The sequence below is a fragment of the Bos mutus genome, chromosome X, assembly GCF_027580195.1.
Source record: "Bos mutus isolate GX-2022 chromosome X, NWIPB_WYAK_1.1, whole genome shotgun sequence".
Lineage (NCBI taxonomy): Eukaryota > Metazoa > Chordata > Mammalia > Artiodactyla > Bovidae > Bos > Bos mutus.
In genome coordinates, this window is record NC_091646.1 from 125,080,778 (window position 1) to 125,100,905 (window position 20,128).

The following is a 20,128-nucleotide window of genomic DNA, read 5'->3' on the forward strand; positions in this document are numbered from 1 at the left end:
CCCTGGTGCCAAAACCTGACAAGGAAAGTCCTCATGTTTTTACCCACTTTATAAACCAAATGAGACTATTCACAGAATTCTCTGGAATGCTCACCAAAATGTCTAGCAGCGATTTCAAAGCTTGTAATTTGAAGAAATATAGGACAAAAGGAACTATTCCACACTTCAGCAACAAAATTTTTTGAAGATAAAATCACCAACAACTGAAGCCAGACAGCAATGCTGTAGGAGAAACGGCATTCTGTACGCTAGAAAGAAAAAAAAAGTTCTAAACAGAAAGTGGGTTAACTGTTAAGGGCTGAATATGAACTCCAAAACAGCGGCTTTGGATATCATTTGTCATAGCCAAAGTAAAGTCAATGGTGAACTACACAGCATGATGATAATTTAAAGCTTTCTTGTCTCTAGGAGCAAAGGGAAGGAAAATAATTTGTTTGGTCTTCAAAGTGAAAATGACTTTCTTAATACGAACTAAATGCTTTCTAACGCAGCAGGGGAAAAAAGCTTTATTCAATAAAACAAGTGAATCAATACCAGATATGTAAGATTAGAAATAAATTATATACTTAAAAGTAAACAAATATTCACAAAACCTTGTGAAAGGTGTTATATTTTTCCACTCTCTCATTCATCTCCAAATTTCTCCACTGTCCTACCTGTAATCTACCCTCTTGACTGCTGCTGCTGCTGCTAAGTTGCTTCAGTTGTGTCCGACTCTGTGCGACCCCATAGACGGCAGCCCACCAGGCTCCCCTGTCCCTGGGATTCTCCAGGCAAGAACACTGGAGTGGGTTGCCATTTCCTTCTCCAATACATGAAAGTGAAAAGTGAAAGTGAAGTCGCTCAGTCGTGCCCGACTCTTAGTGACCCCATGGACTGCAGCCTACCAGTCTCCTCCATCCATGGGATTTTCTAGGTAAGAGTACTGGATTGGGGTGCCATTGCCTTCTCCGACCCTCTTGACTACCCATGTTTGAATTACCCAAGGCAAAGTGAAAGCCTACTTTCTTCTGCCCTCACTCTTCAGGCTCCTCCCCTAATGCTCATGTTTAAAACACATGCAGAAAAGCATAAGGTACAAGAGCACACATGGGAAGTCATCTGCTGCTGCTGCTAAGTCGCTTCAGTCGTGTCCGACTCTGTGCGATGCCATGGACTGCAGCCTACCAGGCTTCTCCGTCCATGGAATTCTCCAGGCAAGAACACTGGAGTGGGTTGCCATTTCCTTCTCCAATGCATGAAAGTGGAGAGTGAAAGTGAAGTCGCTCAGTCGTGTCTGACTCTTAGCGACCCCATGGACTGCAGCCTACCAGGTTCCTCCATGGGATTTTCCGGGCAACAGTACTGGAGTGGGGTGCCATTGCCTTATCCTGGGAAGTCATCTGCCTGCCTTCAAATCTAAGTTCCACCACTTAACAGTGTAACCTTGGCCTGTTCCTTAACCTCTCTGGACCTAAATTTTTCTTCCAAAGAACTGGAGGTAACAATAGAATCTACTTTATAGGCTTCTACAGTGATAAAATGAGGCCATATAATCAAGATCTTAGTATAGACAAGAAATGTTGGCTATTATTACAAGCATAATTAGAAGACAAGTTTATAGTATACCCTAGCACTAAATGTAAATAGACTTCAGAATTATTTCTTGCATTCATTCAACTAGTTCACAAACATTTATTGAGGTTCTATTACATACAAGGTACTATGCTAGGGACTCAAGGTACTACATTAAACAAGACAGGTATCTATCCTGCCCTCAAGAGCTTACAGACACTGTTTAGATTCACCAGTCATTGGTGTGGCCAAATAAATGGTGGGTGTTTTTTTTTTGTTTTTTGTTTTTTTACTTAAAAGACACTTTCTCTTCATAGTCCATGAGACTCAACTTGATCTAAAAACCAAAACAAAGCACCAGAACGTAGTATCTTGTCCTACATAGACTTAGTCTCCACCTCACCTCACCCCAACCCTCACAACATGCAACTCCAATCACAGTAGGCACTCAAAAAAGATTTTTAAAATTGATTTGGTCTGGAACTTATTGCTGTATAATAATTCTATCAATATGTAGAGGAGACAAATAGAAGACTCCTTCAAAGCATCCTCAAGGTATTGATCAGGCTGGGGGGGTAGGAGCAGAGATGAGGCAGAAACATGGGGTTTGGAGCCTCAGGAGATCGTATTTGAGAGGAAGGAAGGTCCTAAGGAAAGGGAACCACCCACCAACATTCTGTGCCTTTCCTTGCTTTTGTTGTCACATCAAGCCAACCTCCAGGTGGCCAGGTGGTAAAGAATCCATCTGCCAAAGCAGGAGATGCGGATTCGATCCCTGGGTCGGGAAGATCCCCTGGAGGAAGCAAAGGCAACACACTCTAGTACTCTTGAGTTGGACATGACTAAGCGACTGAGCATGCATGCCAACTCCTGTTCCAAGTCCCCACTTGGTCATTTATTAGCTGTGTGACTCTGCTCCAGTGTTTTAACCTTGTTTCTAACAGTAACTTATCAGCATTTATTGTAGCTATGTGAATTCTAATTTACATTAACTGTAATAAATATTTGCATTGGTGACAAGATTTTTATTATTTATACCAGAAATCATCCTTATTTATGAGTCTCAGAGGAAATAGGAAATCCAAGTCAATAGTGACCTCAGAAGTTGTATTTAGAAGGGGGTTAGGAGCAGAAACCTGTTGGGGAGGAGTCTTTGGAAGCCATATATGTATGCATAGCACTTTGGGTAAGAGAGAGAATACTTTGATGGTCCATTTCAAAACATGAGAAATGCTGTTAGAGATAGGGAAGCCAGTCCAGGGAGATGGAAAGGGGAAAACTGTGAAACAAAATCCCAAAGAATTCTACGTAAATGATCCTTCTCCTTCCCCAGATTTTACTGCACCATGTAATTTCAAAATCTGTACCCATTACTGAAGTTATTCAAAAACAATTGGATTACTGAGAAGAAATAGGTCAACGATAGAATCACCAAGGAAGAGAAAATGTCTGAAGAAAAGAAGGCTCCAAGTGGGAGTGAAGAGTGACAAACAAAGCAACAAAATGAATACAGTGTTTAAGGGGAGGGAGACTTGAGGAGGGTAATTTGAAACGAAAAACAAACATGTTCATCATTTCTACATTTTCACACAGAAAGAGACTCACTCACCTGGCAGGAAGTTCAGAAGAACTTTGCACAAGTCTAAAAAATTTTAAAAAAGCAAAGAATTAGACCAATGGAAACCAGGCCTTCTTGGCACCATGATGCTTCAGTAGTACAGTGAGCACATCGGCCAAGGACTCTAGACCCCTTGCTGTCTACGAAGGCTTGAACTTGGCAGCAGAGTTACAAAAGAAATGGAGAAAGAAAACCTTACTCTTAAGGAACTTATTACAAATTGGAAGACAAGACAAAGTCATTTTGGAGGCTGACCTTGTTAATATTTAGTAGCCTGTATTACTACTCGGGCTTCATCAACCACATCACAGTGGCACTGAACAATGAAGTGATCAGTTCTGAGGCAGGGTGGTCTTTTTGAGAGACTCTACTTCATTAGCCCTTTCTTCAGTTTTTGTGACTTAATTTCCCTAGAACCTAAACTCCCTGATATCAAGGATTGGGTGTCATTTATGGCACTTGCATCCCCAAAGCCCAGGGCAGAATTCTTTATCCACAGAGGAGCTGAATAAATAACTCTCTACTGATTGTCCAGTTTGGCTCACAGTTGGAAGGGGGAGACAGAGGCACTGGCAATGACCTGAGAGAAGGCCAAGGCAGATGCACTCTGGGGAAAGGAAATCATGTGCCCACTCAGGAGAGAGCACATTACTGACCACCTGACTTGTATGTTTCAGAATATTCCATCATGCTTTGCTTCAAAACCAAAATATGGGCACAGCTATCAGCTCAAAGATGACAGTCACTTCACACCATGCTCTCCCCTCATGAGAAATACAGACATAACGATGTTCAAATCAAGAACTTCAAGAGGTAACAATCTATAGAGTGATCCTGGAACCAACTGATCTACTCCTGGCTTCAGTTAACAAACTGTTAAGACAGAAGTTCAATGCTCCAGAAGGACACAGGATATGAATTCAAAGAGGAAATAAGAAGTCATGGTGAATTACTATTGATTATATGCTCTTTAAGAGGGAAAAAAAGGACTAGTTCTTAAAAAAGCCCAGTATGTCAGAAAAACTTCATTAACCAATGTTTAAAGACAAAAAGGAAAGCCAAGAAAGATGTCCTGTCCTAGGATGAACAAATTATAAACACATGTACCAATGCTCAACATGGAATGAATGGAAGATTAACAACTGTAAAACATTAAAATAATCAAACAAAGAAACAAATTGATTGTGACTTGAGTATGGAAATAATTTCACTTTATATTTGTGTAAATGAGAATTTTCTACATAGGAGTTTTTGATGAAATTTCACAACTCAAACACATTGCCTCTTCCAAAACCTTACTGATAACCACAATAAAGCACGCTGAGTGGTGCCTAGTAAATCAAGTTTATTAATAAATAACATGAGTCTCTCTTTGCTCCTTTGGAACACTTTCAGGTAGAGAAATAGGGCAAGCAACAATGAAATTTGTTTTGCCTACTGCATGAGAAAATTAAAAAGCCTAATAATACCCAAAACTGGAAAGCATGTTCAAGGGAACATGGGAAATGAACTCTTGCTTACACTGCTGGTGGATACATAAACTTTGAGATAACAGTTGAGCTATGTTTTGAATTTTTAAATGTGCATATCTTTTGATCCAGAAATTCTAATTCCAGAGATTGTCCCTACAGAAATAGCGACACACAGACACAAAAATATAGACACAGATACTCTTATTGCAGCTTTGTATAAGGGTGGAAAAGCCTATGTATCCATCAGTAAATGAATAGTTAAAAAAAAGGATGATCCATCCATATTCTGAAATGTTATACAATGCTTAAGAAAAATGAAGTTGATCTACATGTGTTGATACACAGAGATTGTCAATATGTGTAAGTCATTCAAAAAAATCAAGTTTCTTAATACTGTAGCTACTAGGATATGTTAAGAAACAAACAAAGCTCTATATATGTATGCTTATTTGTATAGTGACAAGTGTGGCCACATACAAAAAAGCCTGGAAGGAAACCCACCAAGCCTCCATAGAGAGGCATGTGATGGGGGAAAGGACAAAGGCCAATAGAACATGGGCACAGATGCACGTATGACTATACAGTTACATATATTTTTTTTCTAGCAAAAGGCAGAACAGAGGGAGGCTGGGCCAAGCCATCCAGGTTTTTCAAAGAGAACGCACAAGCTCAGAGGGAGACTAACTAGAACATAAGGCCATCACTAGCTCAGCTGGACACCGTCTCCCTTGGACCCACTCTAGCACAATTAGAAAGGCCCATTGAGAGCACAAAGACTTCTGCTCTCAGAGCCAAGAAACCAGCTACCCAGCCAGGGAGCAAGAACTCACTTGAGCAAGCTGTGGAAAAGAAATGTCAAAAGCAATGATGTGAAAATGGCTGATGGACACAGAGGCCTAAACTTAATTACAGAACTGCCCATCCATCAGCCTCTGGATCTGTCTTTGCCACTATCGCTGCCACATGTCCACTGCCCTTTATCTCCACAAGAAACTAAGCAGGACTCGGGATCTGATGAGGATCAGCACCAGCACTCCAGTAACAAAACACAGTGCCTGCCAATGTTTGGGCTTCTTACATCATTGAAAGGAAAGGGCAAGTCACAAAAGGAACCATACTGACTTATGTAAGACATGGCACAGAACAGAGAAGCTTCACAGAGAAGAACAGCAAACTCACCAATTGCTAGGATTAATTGAAACCTCCCACAGCTGCAGACTGCCCCAAACCATGACATCATGAAGGCTGGAAATGCATCCAACTTCCTCTATTTATCAAGCTGGCTAAAACCCAGGGTAATACCAGCATAACCAGAAAAAAAAAAAAAAAGAGAGAGAGAGAGAGACCATACAAAGTGGCTTGGACGGGAAGGAAATTATCTCTGATTGTACTCAGAGCCCAGCTCCAGAGCAGAGGAAGCTCAGAGCGGCTGCATCCAAGAACTGGAACACCTGTACTCACTGGCTGCTCAGAGGCCCAGGTGCTGACTGTGGGGTCCACACATCCTGGGATAATCAACGAAACCACTGGGTAACTGCACAGGTAACTGCAGCTCCAGAGAGTTGCCCACTGTCCTCTTGGGTAATGTGATGCTGGTCCAAGGAGCAACTAAAACAAAACCAGTGATGTGATGTGCAGCATCCTGAGGGCTCACTGCTTCATTGAGAACCTAATGATTATTTAGTGGCCCAGACTGTGGGGCAGAGAGTGGCTCACAGTTCCTGACAAAGACACCAACACCATGGAAAAAGGACCAAAAGCCTCAATAAACTGGGAAGAGGAGCAGAAATAAGCAAGGGTAAGCTTCTCTACAGTGGTAGGAAAAGCAAACTTCACAGATGGAGAGGATGAAGGTGAGGCTGCTGGGCAGATACAGAAGAAGGTCAGAGATATGCCAGGCTTGGCTACAGAATGGTGAGTATGGCCATCGAGGAACAAACAAGCATGGTTGTCAAACCTTGTGGTGGCCCCATTACTGAGGGGACCCCACCTAATAGGATCTTTACCTGCACAGACTGGTTCAGTTCTGGATGCCACCATTCAAGAGGAGTCCAACTGAGATGGTTCTGTAAGATTGCAAAGATAATTAGTTGAACAAAACTCTACTGAAGGCCTACTGTATGCCAAAGAACAGGGGTGTTCAGGTTACACCCTTGCCAAAGGCACTTAGCCAACAGGACCATAAGAGCTTGAATGCAGACTGCTAGGTTTTCTGGAAGTTCCGTATGAACCAGGTACAGTGGGAGCTTCAAGGAAGGGAACCTAAGCTGGCAGAGGAAAACGAATCTGGCAGGTTCCTCCAGAAGGTAACAGTCACGCTGCATCTTAAAGGATGTGGAACTCTCTTTACATGAAGAGGTAAGTGCCTCAACTGAGACACAGAGCCAAAGACTGGCACAGAGTGGGCAGGGCTAGAGTCAGTCTGATGCTGCTGAAGCATCAAAAGCAAAGCAGAGAATGGTCAAAAGGGACCTGGAGGGATGGAGCAGACAACCCAGGAAAATGTATTAAAAACATAATCTGTGAATAGACTGGAAAAAATCCACACTGCAAGTCCAGGTGGAGGTTACGACGGATTAGGAATAATACCCATGATGTACACAAGGCCCTCAGAGAAGAACCGTGACAGGGAGGTGGTCTTCATCTCTGCCGTGGGCACAAGGCAATGCTAGAAGGTAGCTTTAAACTACAGCCCAAAGGATTTAAATTAAGAGAAACATCTTGCTTCAGAGCATTGTTAAATTGTAGAAGGAATTGCTTTCTGAAACATCTAAGAAGACGACTGCTTTATTTTTTTAATATTTATTTATTTATGGGTGATATTCTGTTTGGCAGAATCACTACATCACTGGTAATATTTATTCATTTATTTGGTTGCGCTGGGTCTTAGCTGCAGCACGTGAAATTGTCATTGCAGCACAAAGACTCATGCTACTTGTGGCACATGGGCTCCATGTTCTGAGGCATGAGGGATCTTACTTCCCTGACTAGGCATTGAACCCAAGTTCTCTGCAATGCAAAGTGAGTGGTCTCTTAACCACTAGACCACAATGGAAGTCCCATGCAAAGATGACCTCTTTAGTGGCACTGGTGATGCCAGGTCAGAGGTGGAATGAACCAGGCCAGGGTAAGGAGCTGGCAGACCTCTTGGACGGTTGGTCCAATGATGTTTTTTCTGTGGCACTGAACGTTTCCTTTTCTCTCCTCCTTCCTCTCCAGTTTTTTCATCCTCTCTTCCCTTCTACTCTCCTTCATCCTACAGTTTCCCTCTTCTCCTTCCCTCCCCTTTCTAAGCTTGAGGTTTTCCAAATGTACCCCATGGGCTAGAATGTTGATGGTTACCTCTGCCCAGAGCTGAAGAGGGTATTAAGGAGCACAAAGGGAGGGACCCCCTTCGAATGACTTCTTGATCAGCAGACCCGACCCCCTGGGTGAGGCAACCACAGGTCTCCCTGCAACATGGCAGAACTAAAGGCATTTCCAAACTTAAGGCATGCCTTTCCTTAGGGTATAAACAATTACCATCTTAAAAGTGAATCTGTAGGTAAGGATGTACCAATGAATTCTTTCTCAGAGCATTCGTTGTCTATTTCACAAAAACACCTACTTGATTTTTTTAATGACAGTCTTACATTAAGCTATATTCATACAAACTTTACTAGACATGGACTTTCTTCCTTTTGTATGAAAACATTTCCTGAAGAAAACTGAATTTAGATAACTACTGCTGCATTAAATCAATTCCAACTGCCAGACCTGAGGCTTTCTAATTAACTCTCAACTCCTCTTTCCACTGGATAGCAACAAATTCTGAGCATTTTCCTCTACTTAAACTATGCTTTGATACTGTTTTCAGTAATGAAATATGATGAAAAGATACACAGATGAGGAAAAAAACAAACAATTTTAGGTATAGGATGGGTCTCACCAAGTAACTAAGAACACCACCATGTCAATTTTTCCTTTTTTAAAAAAAAATTATATTTGGCTGTGCTGGGTCTTAATTGTGGCATGCGAACTCTTAGTTGCGGAATGTGGGATCCAGTTCCCTGACAGGAATTGAACCTGGGTCCCCTACATTGGGAGCCTGGAATCTTAGCCACTGGACCACCAGGAAAAGTTCCCAGTTTTTCCTTTGTTAAGTTTTTGTTGCATCTTCAACGCAAGTTAGAAATTGTCTACTGCCTTAAAGTTTTCTGTTTCCAAATACATTTGCCACTTGAGACGTACTAAGCATTTAACTGCTCCTTAGTCCAATTCCAGGGAGTAAAAGAGGAGGAAACTTTTGCCCATAAAGTTTTTCTTGTTCCCACTGGAAATGAGTAAGAGGTTACATTATTATCCAGCCCTATTTGACAGATAACCTGTGGAATATAGGAACTTGGTGATTTATAGTATCATTTTAAAATTCAAGGTGAGGGCCTTAATCTCTACACTGCTACATCTCTGCCAATCCTGCCAGCAAAAGAGTTCTAGCCTTTCCCTTCTGTGGGAGATTGCAAAACTGGCCATAAATTCTCCCTATGCCAGTATGCCAATCCATCTGCATTGTGACTGCAACTCCTCCTAGCAAAAGGCGGGATCTCTTTCCCCACCTCTTGAATGTGTGATGGACTCGCATTTGCTCTGCCTAACAGGACAGTGGCAAATGTGATGCCATCAGAAGCTTGAAAAGTGCTTTGGACTTCTCTGGAGGTCCAGTGGTTAAGACTCCACATTTCCAGTGCAAGGGACACAGGTTCAATCCCTGGCCAAGGAACTAAAGTCCCACGTGCCACATGGTGTGGCCAAATATTTCTTATAAAAAGTGTGTGACTATGTAAGTTTGCACTTTCCTGCTGCTCCTGGAACCTCGAGCCACTATGTGAGAGGGAGAACAAGCCTGAGTTAGCCTGCTGGGTGGTTAAAGGCATGTGTGCCCACTTACCACTTACCACTACTGTGCCAACCTCCAGCACAGTCATCTAGCTGACTGGCAGGGGACTGACTGCAGGGACATGAGTGAGCAAATAGACTCCAGCAGAGCCCAGCCCACACTGCAGACTCCAGAACTGGGAACAAATGACATGGCTGTGGCTTTATCTAAACCACTAAATGTTGGGGTGTTTTGTTACACAGAAAAAGCTAACTTATGCATCTTCCTTCTTCCTTTCCTCTTCACCTTTCTTTTCCTCTCTAGCTACCTTTCCTCCCTTTCATTATTCCCCCCATGCTTTTTGCATTTCTCTTTTCCTTCTGTGAGTACTGCTGCTGCTAAGTCACTCCAGTCGTGTCTGACTCTGTGCGACCCCATAGACGGCAGCCCACCAGGCTCCTCCGTCCCTGGGATTCTCCAGGCAAGAATACTGGAGTGGGTTGCCATTTCCTTCTCTGTGAGTACTACAGGTACCCATTTAAGAACCCACAAAGCACAAAAGACAGTGGCCTGGGCTAGTTCAATTCAAAGTCGGTCTCATTTCCTCCTAACCCATCCCTCTGAAGCCCACATAAAACAGATTCTAGGCATCTCACATGGTCTCTGGGACATGCTCATAAAGTGATGGGAAAGATGTTTCTGGGATTGGCAGGCAAAAGGGTGGACTCTTGCAGTTTGCAGCCCACCTCTGGGCATTTACTGGTAAAAATCTCCCTGGGAGAGTCATTTATCACAGTGACTTGTGGAGTAGACTCCTGAGGCGTCCTAGCCACCCCCTTGCCCTGTTACTCCTTGTCAGCAGAGGGGACATACAATAAGAAAATGGGCCTGTCAGGCCAGACACCCAAGGGTTAAGGAGCATAGCCCAAGACCCCTTCCCTTACTTGGCCACCCTAAGTGACTGGAAGATATATTTATAACTATAGGAAACAACACACTATGAAGTGGGAAAATGCTTAGATTTCCATTTGTTCACTACATGAATATAAGAAAATCAATAGGATCATCTGGCTAATGACATCAAACCACTTGGTACAACTCAGAAGCCACAAGAAGGTCATTTCTTAAAACGCTTTTCTTTCCTCTTCCTCATTTATAGTCTGTACTTTACTCCCACTCTAACTTATTTTTTCCCCTGAACGATGTTTTCACAGACTTTTTAAAAGCTTACTTTTCCCTGGCGTCCTGGAACCTGTCATTTGTTTGTGGTTACAACATTAAATGTTTAGAAAGGGCAAATTAGATGTCAGGGTTGGATAAATGGTCACTTTTCTTAATGGTGTTTTCAATGGAACTCTTTTCTCCCTAGGATTCCCTGCAGAGGTTTGCTTCTTCTCTAGGTGCATGCGTGAAGGTATTCAGAGACTGACCATCAAACTGTCAGGCCAACAGGGGTTTTACTGCTTCCATCAACAAGAGTAAATCAGAAGTACACCCTCTGGAACACACTGCTAGGATTTTTTTCTCGATTTCTCAATGCCAGCTTCTGGAAGAGCTGAGGAAGGCTTTATTGCCTCAGGTGTCTTCCAGTATCTCCCTTCTCATGTTCCACAACTATCCATAGAACCCCTCTGTATAAAGAGAATTACTTGTCCTCCTTCTCATCTGTTCTTGATAGCAATTATGCCTTCCACTTGTATGGTGATTTATGGCAGACAAAAGGCCAAGAGGTACTCAACAATGGAGACCAAAGATGACAAGATGCCATTCTGATTCCCTCTCTCTCCTTGCACACAAAAAAAGCAGATTCAAGGAGAACACACATTAGAAAAGGAGATCAAAACCAAGGAGGGGCATTAGAAAACAAATAGCAAGGACATAAGGACTTCACATTTGTATTATCAAATATCAAACCACAAACAGGGCTCTCTGGTGCCCAAAGAGAAAAAGAATCACGTTCCATTCTGAATTCATCCATGAAGAGGAGAAAACAGTTCTTCGAGGAAGCAGAGTTTTTCCTTGTAACTAGTCCTTTCACTGAACCTGCTCAGGGCTTGTCCATACTTGCTATGGCCACTCTCTCTCTTCCCAACCTCTCTGGAAATGATTTCAAACAGGATTTTGTGCTACTCTTATCAAGGTCACCCAGGACTCCCACCTCACCTAGCTCAGCAGTGACTTCTCAGTCCACAGCTAAATCCTCCTGTTAGCAGCCTTTGACGGTTGATAACATCATCTATAGGAAGTTGGCTCCTAATTAAGACTCCCTTCTAAATGGAGGCTGGCCCATTATTTGCACTGGGAAAGGCTAAATGGGTTGTTTTGGAAAAGCCAGAAACATCTTCATTCCAATTCCTACTCAAAGATGAACAGTGTTATAAAATGTGCTGGAGTTCTAAGTAAGAGCTTTGAGGACACAAATATGGGAGTGACTGGTTCTATCTTTTGTGTGTTTGGGAGGTGGAGGACTAAGAAACTTGTTCCGTTATCAGCAGGACTGAAGGAGAGGCTGCCCTGTTAAAGGCAGCCTAGCATAGAACTCTTCTCCTACCCTCAGAGTTCTTAATTTCTGACTAATAACTAAAAGACCACCTGTCAAGGCTTGATTTTTCTCTTTTTGCAGGGCACTGACACCCATTAAAGACTGCTAATTTCAACTGATCAAGTCAGCTTTGCTGGTGAGTGGGGATAACACAGGCATGGATGACCAGGGAGAGCCCTGCGGGGTCAGACACAGACAATAGGAGCATTGAGATGGGAACCTGCCGTTAGCTCAGTGAGGGCAAAAGGGAACAGATGGGGAAGAGATGCCCAAGGAGAGTTTGCCTACATTAGAGCTTTAGGTTTGCTGGGCTGGTCCTTAGAAACCAGATGTCAATGCCATTCCAAGCAGCTCTCATACAGCCAGGAAAACCTCCCACTTGCTAGCTGGTCTTTTCATTTCTTTTTCTCCCCCATTAGAATGTTCTTTGCAAGCATCAACCAACACTACCTGCTCCTTTTGTTTACACTGCCTTCAAGTGACTCTACTTGGCTCCACCGAAAGTGGAATTATTTTTTTCAGACAGGATGGTGTAAGGTAGGGTGGGGAAAGCCTGCGCTGGTGGAAACTCCTCTCTCACCGGGGAATTTGGCTGTGACACTGAGCCCTGGCCTCACACCAGAACAGGGCTGTCCATCTTTTTTTTTTTTTTTTAATAAGTATTCCCCTCTTTGACCCGCCCACGGTGTTTTTCCAGGCAACCTGGCAAACAACAGCATGACAGGTTCAATGGTTTTCATTGAATACCCCAGTGAAGTCCTCCTCTGAAAACTGGACACACAAACAGCCCATAAAAATCATACCTCCCACAAGTGTCTGGACGCTGCCTTTTGCCTAATGACCCTCCAGCACTGATGCAGCATGGGTGGCTTCGTGGCATTTTTTTTTTTTAATGATTTTTCCAAAACTGAGGTGTTCCAAGTGGTGAGAGAGTATTGTTTTTTTTCCCTTACAGCAAAAGTCTAACTCCCCGGACATTTTTGGAAATCTGGAGCAGATCACATGAGTGGTCCCAAAGCTTCAACTCTGCCACCAGACCCCAAAGTCTCCTTGAACCTGGAGGCACACTGGGCTTGCCTGTTAGAAGGTCTATAGTGAAGTTACTCAGTCATGTCCGACTCTGTGATCCCATGGACTGTAGCCTGCAAGGCTCCTCTGTCCATGGGATTTTCCAGGCAACAATACTGGAGTGGATTGAAATTTCCTTCTCTAGGGTATCTTCCTGACGCAGGGATCGAACCCAGGTCTCCCGCATTGCAGGCAGACTCCTTACCATCTGAGCCACCAGGGAAGCCCTATAACTCACTTTAATACACTGCAGGAAAGTCATGTGATATCCCGTGTGGGCCAGTTAATTTGACCTTGAACTCTACAAGGGGTCAGAAAACTTGATAGCAGAAAGGCAGCTCCTAGAAGTCCTTCTGCCATGTGGACTTCAAGCTTGCTACACAGAGAATGGAGGCTAAAACATTTTACTGGTGAAACCAGCAACTCAACTAGAATGATAATTAGAATGCTGAGGAAAAAAGTAAAGATTACTTCTCTTCCAAAGTATAACACACACATTAGTCTCAGAAATAGATGAAAAAACTCACAGTAAAAAACTGCAAGATGAATATGAAAGAGAATATTTCAATCCATCTCTTGGGTTCTCATTGGAAAGGGTCAGGTTGAAAGGAAATGAACCCAAGTGGGAAAGTCAGCTGGTGGGGTATCTCAGGAAGGAATATTCAGTAACTTCCTCATGAATTGTCAATAAATATTAACCACAGTAAAGAAAGGTCGCTGTGCCCACTCCTGAAGCAAATGGCAGAGTGTTTAAAGAGACAAAAGCCCCTGCCTTTGAATTCTGGCTCTGCTACCTGCTGCTCCTAAAACCTTTGGGCAATTAACTCAGTCTATCTGTGTGCCTCAGTTTCTCCAACTATAAAATGGAGATAATATCAACAGCATCCATCTCACAGTTGTTGGGACATATAAATGTGTCACTACACATGAAACACCTAAAATAATCCCTGGCACATAGCAAATTCTCAATTAATAGTAATAATCAATGTCGTAGTTAGAAATTTATGTTGAACACAGCATCTCATATGGGCATGATCTGCCTGAATAAAGATGTAGTGGGCTTGTGCAAGCAAAGAAAAAGGGCACAGTATCTCAAAAGAGCTGCTGTTAAAACTCATGTTCCACACGTATTATAAGTTGCTTTTAGTTATTCTACAGTAATCATGTCAAATTACTGACGAAATTGCCAAAGCACTTTCACATATAGGATACTGCAGAACAAAGGGAGGTGGTGGGGAGGCCAAGATATTTTTACTGAGTACTGATGAGAACGAATATGTAACTTTAGCCTGCCACAAGCCGCAGGACAAAGTTGTCTCGGATATTAAACGTCTTGCCAACTGAGGATCCTTATCCATAAAATGGGAATAATCGTAGTATTTGTCTCCTAAAGTTCTTGCAAAGGAGTAGTAAGTACAGGAAATGTGCTGAGCAGAGAGTGTGGCTCATATTAATAGTACATGTTCAAAACATTTAGCGATGACCTCACTGCCATCATCCACTGCTCAGGTGTGTCAGGCACTTGGCTGACTGCTTCAAAGGCCTGGGCTGCGGGTGAAATTGAACGAGCTTCTCTAAATACAGTCTGTGTGGGCAGTGGGCCCACTACCCTTCCTGTGTTCCTTCCACTCTGGCCATCCCACTTTGCCCAAGCCCTCTTTCCACCTCCCTGCCCTGGGCTCTTCTCCTCATTCCCACCCCATCATCACTGCCCTCCCCCCCACCACCTCACAGGACCACAGTGAGAATCCCTGTTGATCCCTGAGTATGAAGGTCTTAATGAGCTTCCTGTCTCAAAACTCATCAACACTTTAAACCAACTCAGATGGCTGAATTAATAACTCTGTCATTTGTTAAAGGAATTGGGGGACTGGGGGAGAAAATGAGGATGATATTTGAGGGGCCAGGGCCATCTTTTAGGGCTTTAGTCTCTTGCAACTGAGAACCCTGCACAAGGGTCGTCCCCACCCTGGTCCCCTGCATGGAGGGGGTGTGTGTGCCACCAGGCTCAGTGGACTCCCCATTTGACAAATATTTAGTGAGTAAATACCATGTGCCAGGCACTACGTGAGGTGCTAGGAACGCACTGGTGAGCAAGACAGATGCAACTGTGCCCTTCTGGAACTGACATGCTGGTGGGGCACTCAAATAAAAGTGTAAATGAACAAATACATGAAACAATTACAAGTTTTAAAGAGGGCTGCGGAGCAAACACACACAGCTGAATTATATTCTTAGGGGAAACAGTGAGGCACAAAGAATGTGCAACTTGTTCCATATGATAAAGGAAATCAGCAAATAAAAACATGTCACCATAAGATCCTTTCTATTAAGACATTGTCAAGAGTCAAGCTAACGCATTGCCAATACGCCAAGAGACCTTAACTCCCAGTGGGGAAGCTTGCTTTCTCACTCCACTCTCTGCCATGTTTTTTTCCTTTACTTCTGGGGTTTGGACCAGGCTGCACCAGTGCTTTGATATTTTCTCAGAACAGTTTCAGATGAAAACATGAAGACAGGTTTACCTTAAAGGAATCAAAAATATAATCCTTAGAGAACTAAGTAAATTTTCACTTGCTTATAGCTGTTTAGCTAAAGTTCTATGATAAAATTGTTCTTAATACACCTCAAAATGAGAACCATGCGGGAAGGGGTGGGACTATGGGTGGATTATATTTGTGGCCCTGTGGTTTTCTGTAATTTTTCAAATTTTAGCAATAAAGCTACACTATTTAAAAAAAAAAGTAATCTCACAGGCCTATTTGGTTTTTTTTTTTTCTTTCTATCCAACAGCAAAACAAAACTACACTAAAAACATTATTAGCTGCTCAGTAATCTACATAAGTATTAGGTAGAAAACTAAAGCAGGTTAGTAGACACGAAGCATGTGGGATGGTATGGCAAGTTAGAGAAGTGGTCTGTGAAAGCATCATGAGACAATGACATATGAGCAAAGACCTGTGGAAGGAGGTCAGGGAGTGAGGCCAGAGGCCTGCTGGGGGATGAACACTGCAGGTGGAGGGCTCTGTACCCTGGAAGAAGGATCCTCTATCACCTGTTAACCCAGACACACAAAATCACTTCACAAGGGAACAAGTCTGGACTTAATGGAACCAAAAATGAGTCAGAAGAAAATGAACTGATGAGTTGGCACGGCAGAGATAAGAAACCACTGCTACAGACTATGGTTAGGCAGGATTCTAAAAGCCTTATTTGTACTAACTCGAGCCCAGCGACAACCCTAGCTAGGGTACGTATATAACTTAATGTTCAGACTGGAGCAGCTGGGAGTAAAATGAAGACACTATTACTTAATGCAGAGAAAGTAGGCATGAATCCAAGATGCCTCGGGCAAACTGGGATGCATCACCACCCTATCCAGAAACCGTATTATTATAACTCCTTTATAGAAAAGGAAACTGAGGCACAGTACAGAGGTCACAGAAGGAAGTGGCAGAGTGAGGATTTGAACTTGGACAGCCTAGATTTAGAGCCCACACTCTTGATGCCTACCTAGTATCGCCTGCCTGTGTTGTGTATGCTAGGAAGCTCCCAGTGCTAAAAAGCTGGGTTGTCTTTATCATCAGTAGATCAGGCCAGGAAATGCACCAGCTGTGAGAGCTAAACATCACCACTTTACAAGAGCAGAAGCCCTGGACAACCCCAGCAACCTCTCTGATTCAGTGACCTGTAAAACAAAGCTACTTGGACCTACCCTGATACCGCTGGCCACACTCAGACAAGGCCGTAGTTCATAAAGAAGATTTGGAAGCTGAAAAGCACAACATGCATACTATTATACACTGTTATCATAATTAAAAATTTGCAGGGACTTCCCTGGTGGTCCAGTGGCTAAGACTCAGCACTCCCAACACAGGGGACCTGGATTTCAATCCCTGGGCGGTGAACTAGATCCCACATGCCGCAACTAAGAGTTCACAGGCCACAATGATGGTCGAAGATCTTGAGTGTCACAACTAAGACCCAATACAGCCAAACAGACAAATAAATAAATAAAATCTGCATCTCTCTGCAAAGGGCCAAAGAGTAAATATTTTCAGCTTTGCCCATATGGTCTCTGTTGCAACTAATTAACCCCACAGACAACCTGTAAATGAATGGATGTGGCTGTGTGCTAATAGAACTTTATCTACAGGAAAAGGTGGATGGTTACAGGCCAAAGTTAGCCAACCCCTGACTTACAGAAATGCTATTTAAAATTGCAGCCCTTCCATGCTCCCTGTGCCGCTGTTCTGATACATTTTCCTCTACAGATAGCATGAATCACCATCTAACATAATGTGTATTTTATTTACTTTATTATCTGCTTCACTCACTGGAAAATAAGCTTTGTTGAAGGCTGAGGTTTTGCCTGTTGGGTTCACTGTTGAGTCTTTAATGACTAGAAGCATGCCTGGGCATAGTAGGAATGTTAGAAAGACTTGTTGAAAGAGTGCATAGATGAATGGAGAGATTTTGAAGGAGCTGGACATACTACTGGGGAAAGAAGGGAAAATCCATGGCCAGTAAAAAAAGGAAACAGAGAAAAAAAATGGTATCTAAAAACCTAGGGGAAGAAAAATGACTGCAAATGAACTCAAACTCAATTTTGCGATTCCTTGTAGGCAAAGGGAAAACTGATTATTTCCAAAACCAATTTTGTGGGTTGTGAACATTTGGAAGAACTAAAGCCTTATAAAACAATTTCCAAAATAGCTGGTTAAAACCTAAATGAATTATTGGCTTAATTTTAGTTTAGAGAACAGCTTGAGGTTTGTTGCAGATCAACTAATTATGTGTGTGTGTCTGTGTGTGCACACACACGCGAGTGTGTGCACATTTAATCTTTCCTCTCTCCTGACCCTAACAAATGTGGGTTCTGTTTGTTCACTGGGAGTGGTCTGAGGAGTGGTAAGGAATTAATTCAGCATACTTTGCAGGGAAACATACATATTTGTCCCTAGTTAACTTCAGGGCTTGGCAAATTGTAGTGTCATTCATTCTGATTCTTCTTCATAGTTCAACTGAAGGTTAAGGTTAACAGCAAAATACTGCTGAACTGAATAAGTCCATTTCTAAAGAGAGAAGGGTTCTTTACACACAGTGCTTTATGTAACTCTTTCAAACCAAGATCTGTATAACACATTCAACTGAACAACCTCAAGTTCTTTGGAAGAAAATAAGACTTCTCTTCTACAAAAGCAAGTATGTATATCTAATGCACAGCTGATAACCTAAACAATATTCCGCTTTCCAGGCACACGGCTTAGCAAAAGTTTGGCTTAGCATAGAAGAACAACACTGGCAAGACTCTTCTAAAGATCTCTGACGTTGATCCTTTATTCTGGTGCACTCAGGTCAATGTCTGAGCACCTAATGAATGCCAACAGGGAGTGAGGCTGGAGAACTTCGTTGTTAGGCTCATGCGTTACCATTTTATCCTTAATTTCTTAAAGAAATAAATTTCCACTTACTGACTGCTTTAACATGGTAACTGTAAAAAGACCACTGGGCTGAGTCAAAAGACTTAGCTGAAGGAATGAAGGAAATGGAATAGACTGAAAAAGGAAAAGAAGATGAAAATGAAGAAAGGAAATGAATCTAAGAAAAAAATGAAGGGACAGAGAAAGGAGTGGAGTTGTGATTCGTGACATGGAGGACCCTTGAAAACATGACGCTAAGTGAAAAAAAGCCAGATACCACATAGTGCATGATTCCATTTCTATGAAATCTCCTGAACAGGCAAAGCCGTAGACAGAAAGTAGAGCATGGCCGCCAGTGTCTGAGGGGAGGAGGGGAAAGTGGGCAGTGACCACTAATGAGTGCAGGGCTTCTCTTTTGGGTGATGAAAATGTTCTGGAATTAGATAGTGGTGATGGTTACAGAAACTTGTGAATACACTAAAATCCACCAAATTGTACACTTTAAAATGGTGAATTTTATGGTATGTGGATTATTTCTCAACAAAAAAGGGGGGGATCAAAACAAAACAAAACAGAACACCAGACTCTTGCCATCGACTAGCTTTGTGAGCTGTGGACAAGGCATTTAATTTCTCTAATATGCTTCCTCATCTGAGAAAAGGGGGCAATATTAACTTAACTCTCAAGTTGTTGCAAGACACAAACGGGATAATCTATATCAAAGTAATTTGGAAAAATAAATAATGCTACAGATTCAAGGTAATTTCACTCAAAATCTTAATGAAGTTCTTTATGGAACTTAATGGTAATTCTAAGGTGTACACTGGGACTTCCCTGGTGGCTCAGCAGTAAGGAATCCACCTGCAATGCAGGAGACTCGGATTCAATCCCTGGGTTGGACACATCCCCTGGAGAAGGAAATGACAACCCACTCCAGTATTCTTGCCTGGGAAATCCCATGGACAGAGGACTCCGGCAGGCTACAGTTCATGGAGTCACAAAAGAGTCGGATATGACTGAGTGACTAAACAACAAGGTGTACAGCTGTTCCTTGGTATTCGAGGGGGATTGGTTCCAGGAAACCCCACACATACCAAAATCTGAGGATATTAAAGTCCCTTCTATAAAGTGGCCAGTTATAATCTGCTGCTAAGTCACTTCAGTCGTGTCCGACTCTGTGCAACCCCATAGACGGTAGCCCACCAGGCTCCCCCATCCCTGGGATTCTCCAGGCAAGAACACTGGAGTGGGTTGCCATTTCCTTCTCCAATGCATGAAAGTGAGAAGTCAAAGTGAAGTCGCTCAGGCGTGTCTGACTCTTAGCGATCCCATGGACTGCAGCCCACCAGGCTCCTCCATCCATGGGATTTTCCAGGCAAGTTATAATCTACAGAGCATGTATTCTTTAAATCATCTCTAGATTACATATACTACCTAATACCACATAAATGTGATGTAAATAGTTGCTGACTTAATGGCAAATTCAAGTTTCGCTTTTTGGAATCTTTTGGAATTTTTCTTTCCAAATATTTTCAATCTGCAGTTGGTTGAATTCCTGGATATGGAACCAATGGATATGGAGGGCCAAATGTATAT

General features: G+C 42.7%; 1 protein-coding gene across 9 annotated transcripts in view; it reads right to left on the bottom strand.

Annotated features, from left to right (window-relative positions):
- Positions 1 to 20,128, bottom strand: part of ADGRG2 (adhesion G protein-coupled receptor G2) — a 127,448-nt gene that overhangs the window by 79,293 nt on the left and 28,027 nt on the right. The window contains exon 4 of one of the 9 annotated variants that reach the window (XM_070365730.1): positions 6,651 to 6,710. The exons of the other annotated variants lie outside the window; for them this stretch is intronic. The gene's annotated coding sequence lies outside the window, so the exon portion shown is untranslated. The remainder of the gene's footprint in view (positions 1 to 6,650; positions 6,711 to 20,128) is intronic. 9 annotated transcript variants of the gene reach the window in all.